The sequence below is a fragment of the Orcinus orca genome, chromosome 13 (assembly GCF_937001465.1).
Source record: "Orcinus orca chromosome 13, mOrcOrc1.1, whole genome shotgun sequence".
Classification (NCBI taxonomy): domain Eukaryota; kingdom Metazoa; phylum Chordata; class Mammalia; order Artiodactyla; family Delphinidae; genus Orcinus; species Orcinus orca.
In genome coordinates, this window is record NC_064571.1 from 75,389,107 (window position 1) to 75,395,106 (window position 6,000).

The window sequence follows — 6,000 nt, forward strand, 5'->3', positions numbered from 1 at the left end:
TTGAATCAGTGTCCAAAGTCTTCATTCTGAATTTGGCTGATTTGTTTCTTACATTTCTTATCTCATCTCGTTTTATTTTTCTCCCTGTCATTATTTTATAGCAGCATTTCAAAGCCTTCATCATATTCCATGCTATGGATAAAACACAATTTATTCAAACAGTTCTCTGTTATTGAGCATTTAGCTTATTCCCAATTTTTCTCCTATTAAACAATGTGCCAATGAATCTGCATATAGACAAATCTTTGAGCACACCTAGAATTATCCTATTAGGATTAATTCTTAGAAGTGGAATGCCTCATGGGTTTTTGGTTTTTTTTTTTTTTAAGCTTTTGATACAGCTTGTCAAATTACTCTTCAAAATGATTGAGCTAATTTACACTCCTACCAGCCATACGAGCTACCTGTGTCCCCACACCCTCATCAATGCTGCATAATATTTTCATTTTAAATATTTGCCAATTTCGTAGACAAGAAAGATATCTTGCTGTTTTAATTTGCATTTTTTGGATTAATAGTAAGAAAGACTGCCCTAAATCCTTGAATCCTTGTTCAGTGCTTACGGTGGCCACCAAACCACTTTCTGGTAAGTCCACAAAGGAGATGTATGTTTAAACGGCAAGGCCCTTTAAACACAGATTTTTATTACTAGACTTAAGTGGAAATTCTGGCCCTGGTGAGTCTTTGACTGCCAGAATTAAGATTTTTTTCTTAGTCTTGAAGTAAGTTTAAGTGCTTTTAAAAAATATAGTATTTCCCTTACTTACTCTGTCTAGAATGGTGAAGCTTCTCAATCAGGATGCAGCCCCAGACTCACTGTACTGCACTCAGCTCCAAAAGTGCATGGTTCCTAAAGATCCTTTAAACTCTTTGTCACACACACAAAATGTAACCCCTTATACCATGGCCACATTGTCACCTTGGCATATTCCTGTGAAGCATCCATACTCCTTCCCTGGAGTAGAATTTCTGGGAAGGTGGGGTGAGGGTGCTGTACATGGGATAGGAAAGAACTGAGTTCCCCTAGAACATTGATGTGCAGCCAAAGTGAAGTTAATTTTTTTTTTTTTCTATACTCGTTTTGGCCATTAGAGTATATATCTTTTGTGAATCACCTGTTCATTTTCCTTGCTAATCAATGAATGAGGAACACATGAAAGAATGAATGATCACATTTTGGGTATAACGACTCAACTAGTTACAAGTCAGCCAAATTGCACCGTCTTTTAGTCCATATTTCATTTTCTTGTCAACTTTTATTGGAGGAACTATCCAGTCTGGCAGCCATCTATTTTAAAGCAGGCTTTTATATCTAACTTCTTTCTCAGAATTTGTCAAAGTAACTTAAATGGTCAGGGTCTTATCTCTGTGCAGCCTTTAAATGAGGCCAGTCAAGATCCTACTGGGTCTAAAAAGCAATAGATCAAAGATCACAGAATTACTGATTGTGGGTTTGCTTCCTTCAATGTTGAGCAAGGAAGAGGGTCCCTCCTTTCTGAGAATAACCTAATCATGTGCCCTGCATTTTTATTCAATTCCTTTCTCTCATCCAGGCCCTTCCTCCACCAGTCGTCTCCTCTCTGTTAGGTCATCGATCTCACTCAGAGAACAACTGGTAACGAAACCCTTTATCCCATCTTTTCACAACTGACTTGAATATGAAATCATTTTCTGATCCTTACAGTGCTTAATTTATCCAAGGGAGTAGTGCTCTGTAGAAAATGTAGGCTTGAAAAATTACAATGAGACGGCAGTTAATGTCCTTACAAACTCATATTGAACACTGTCAACTTATTTAGGTGGATAAATAAATAGATTAGGTAGGTGATAGATAGATAGATAGGTATGTAGATAGATAAATAGGATTTTCTATGGTCTATAGAATAGTATTTCCTAACTGGTGCTCCATGGAACGCAGGTGATAGATAGATAGGTAGATAGATAGATAAACAGGATTTTCTATGGTCTATAGAATAGTATTTCCTAACTGGTGCTCCATGGAACCTAGAACTCTTAGATTATTAATAAGTATGCTTAGAATTTTATTTTTTTGCAGTCAAATACATTTGAAAAATACTTCTTGCATTTGTTCCACTTAAGATTCATAATACGTATGAATATTAGCATATTAAACCCTTGGAGAAATTTTGCATTAAGAAACTTTATTTACTGGGACTTCCCTGGTGGTCCGGTGGTTAAGAATCCGTCTTGCAATGCAAGGGACGCCGGTTTGATCCCTGGTCAGGGAACTAAGATCCCACATGCCTCAGGGCAACTAAGCCCGCACGCTGCAACTGTAGAGACCAAGTACTCTGGAGCCCGCATGCCACAACTACAAACCCCACACGCTCTGGAGCCCTTGCAACACAACTAGAGAGCCTACACACTGCAACTAGAAAGAAGCCCAAGCACCGCAACGAAGAGCCGCTACACCGCAACAAAAAAGATCCCGCATGCCACAACTAAGACCCGACACAGCCAAAAAAAAGAAACCTTACTCACCTTATTTAACTGAAGGTTATAAAATATATTTGACCACGGAATCATGGGTTTTTGTTTTGTTTTGTTTTTTAATGGAGTGCCCATTACTATTTCTGCAGAATTATTTGGAAAGCACTGTGATAGAACACAGGTGAAGGCACTTGGAATGGCATTTCAGAAAATGCTCTAGACGCAACATAGGTTTTTGGTCATCTCCCTATTGCTCCCTATTGCTCTTTCCCAATCTCTCCACCTCCATCTCCAATCCAGGTACACTAACTTCATTCATATGAGGTCTTAGGCCTCTTTGAACACAAAGTGCTTTATAATACTCCCAAGTCTTTTCATGGGCTCTTTACTATCTTTAAAACATTCTTCATCAATGTCACCTGCAAATCTCCACATATTCCTTCACCCACAGCTCATACAATAGCTAGTCAGCAAGACCTGCCAATCTTCCTTTCCTAGAAAGATTCCAAGCTTTCTATTCTTTACATCTTGGTTACCCCAGAATTTTATTTGTTCCTTTATAACATTCTATCTACACTATATTATCTATACATCTGTCTGTTTCCCTCTTTAGACTGTTTTCTCCTAGAGGTCAAGGACCATATCTTATCAATTGTTTTATACCTACCGACCCACACAGTGTCTAGCACATAGAAGGCATTCCATGTCTATTTTATAAGTAAATTCATTTGCTTATCCAAAAAATTACTTTAAGCTGTAAGGAGCGTAAATATCACGCATCCTGTTCTGACTGTGCATCTCCTTGAAATATTTTAAGACTGCATTGTGTTGTCTTAACAGAAAACAAACAAGAATCATTTGATTATTCCCTACAGATATGATAAAAAGTCTGTTTGCCCAAATATCTTGGTCATTCTATTAATTTGGCTGTTACTCGAGCCATGGAACCATGAACTCTCAGAATTAGATGGGCCATTCAAGTTATCTAGTTCTGCCAATTTTGTTTCTTATTTGTTGTGAAGTTTTTTATGGTTTATTTTTTTGTCTTTTAAAGAAAATATATTAAAATGCAAGTTTTATTGTGCGTTTTTTGCATTTATTGAAGTAAATAAAAACAAACTGACAATGAGCCATAAATTCATGAGCCTCCAAGTCTCCTAAGGATGGTTGGTGCATTGTAAAGATTGTTCTCTACCTTCATGGAAGGCAGAAGTGAGCATCTTCATGGGCAGTAATTACAGGTTTGTGTGGGGGACACTATCAGAAATTGCTCTAGCATCTAGTATAAACAGTAGTTTATACTTCTTCGGTCCTTAAATTTTCTTAAAGTTTCCAGCAGTATCATTCACCTGACATCATGATGACACATAGAAGGCCCAAATGGATATCGCATGCCCATGTATAGGGAAGGAAGATATTCAATGTGCTCTCTTTTAGTCACCCTATTATTAAGGACTAGTATATCTGACAAGTCACAGCAAATCAGAGGTCTTTGTTAAACCATTTGAAAAATGTACTCCTCAACTATCACTATCAATTCAGATCTCAACTATCATTATCAACTCAGATATTCAGACAGTCCCACCCAGAAGCTTGTTCCTGGGTGCTGTCGAGTGCTGTAGGCACTCTACTTGAGTAGAGTAGGCACTCATCTATTGTGTGAATAATTTGCACTATGTCTGCCTGGAATCTCCAACCAGAAGGGACAAGAATTTCATGAAGTTAGAGCAATTGACACTCTCTCTGTAAGGTTATTTGGCATTATGAAAGATATATAATTTCAATTTAAGTGCTTAATTTGGAATAATACTAACAGCCAATCCCCACTGTTGATTTATATTCATTAATTAATTTACCTGTTGCTTCATTTAATCAATTATGTAATAAAATTAGATACTGAATGTTTATTATGGATATGATGATGTATAAGGCACATATTGCTTATCAACATAGTCCTTAACCTTCAGGAGCCTGAGGTCCCACAGAGGTCAAGGGCACACATACCTGCAATTTACTGTAAAGAAAGCAATTGCCTTAACAGACATTTTCAAAGACAGAAAAAACATCAAGCTTAGAGGAACTTAGTGGAATTGCTCTACTGAGTATATATGTAAAATACAAACACTGGGAAATAGTATATATATGCTTTCCAATATGGTAGCCACTAGCCATAGGTAGTTATTAAGCGCTTGAAATGTGCCTACTCTTAATTGACACATGCTGCGCAGGTACAATGTATACCTAAGTTTGAAGATTTAGTATGAAAAAATAACATAAAACATGTCATTTATAAATTTATCTTGATTACTTGTTAAAATATTAACGTTTGGGATATACTGGATGAAATAACACGTTACTAAAATTAACCCCCCTTATTTCTCTTTACTGTGTTCATGTGGCTATCAGAAAAAATTAAAATTACACATGTATCTTGCGTTTTATTTTTATTGGCCATCAGTGGTAGACGATTTGTGTGCATACCAGATATTGCAGCTTGGCTCATACAGCATCTATTCCTACTACTTTCCTATATTGCAAAGGGCTAATACTGAAAATTACTTTCCCCCAAATATGGTTTCAGAGATGATTTAGTCTTATTAATTAGATGCATGAGCAGAAGACTTGAATTATGGGCTACGGAGAAATACAGATCATTTCGCTGGTCCAAATTATAAGAGAAGTGGCAGGGTTCTGAAGTAACAGTGGCATCAGTGGATCCCCAATTCAACAGGGAAATTTCCTAATGTGGCAGAATAATCAACTTCCTGGATGGTTCTTTCCTATTGTGTAACTTCAGGAGTCAATCCTAGAATGAATGTCCTTTTAGCTTTGTCAATAATTGTATAAGCCATTTAAGAATCTATAATAACTCTGTTTCTTCTTAAATTTGCTAAAGTTGATTCTGTTTCCCACACTTGAGCACTTCCCAACACAGGGTTTGTGGAATAGGCACTTAAATCCATAATTTAAAGCACACACATACATACTCATCACCTGTTAACATCTGTTTCTCTGTTGTCTCCCACAGGTACAGATGCACAGGAGGAGAGTATTTAATTACTGCCGATTGCATTTATATAAAACAGAGAAATATAATGAAACAAATGACTAGAAGTCCCATATATTATAATTTTCAGTATGATCCCTTTATCATCTAACATTTAATTAATGTTATAATAAACTCTAAAGAATTACAAAAACCACACATTTTCTATAGTATATATGTCAGCACTTTTTTCTTAATAAATGGGCCATCAGCTGGGCTTTGAGTGTTATTCCTCATATTACAAATGTGTCCTTTTCTCTCTTTCCATCATAAGGACCGCATACATTCTCTCATATTTTGATATGAGAGAACTAATTCAAACCTTTTAGAAATTGCAGCAGAGTAACAGAGGAGGACATGCCCCTGAACTGTCCACCTAAGGGCTTGGGACCTTGGTTGCCATTAAGTTCATGGCTTAGCATCTTAGCAAGAAAATCAAGAAATCTTCTGTGAACACTCTAACAAGTTCACAGCAAGGTCAGAGCAAGCTAAGTTTGGTCATG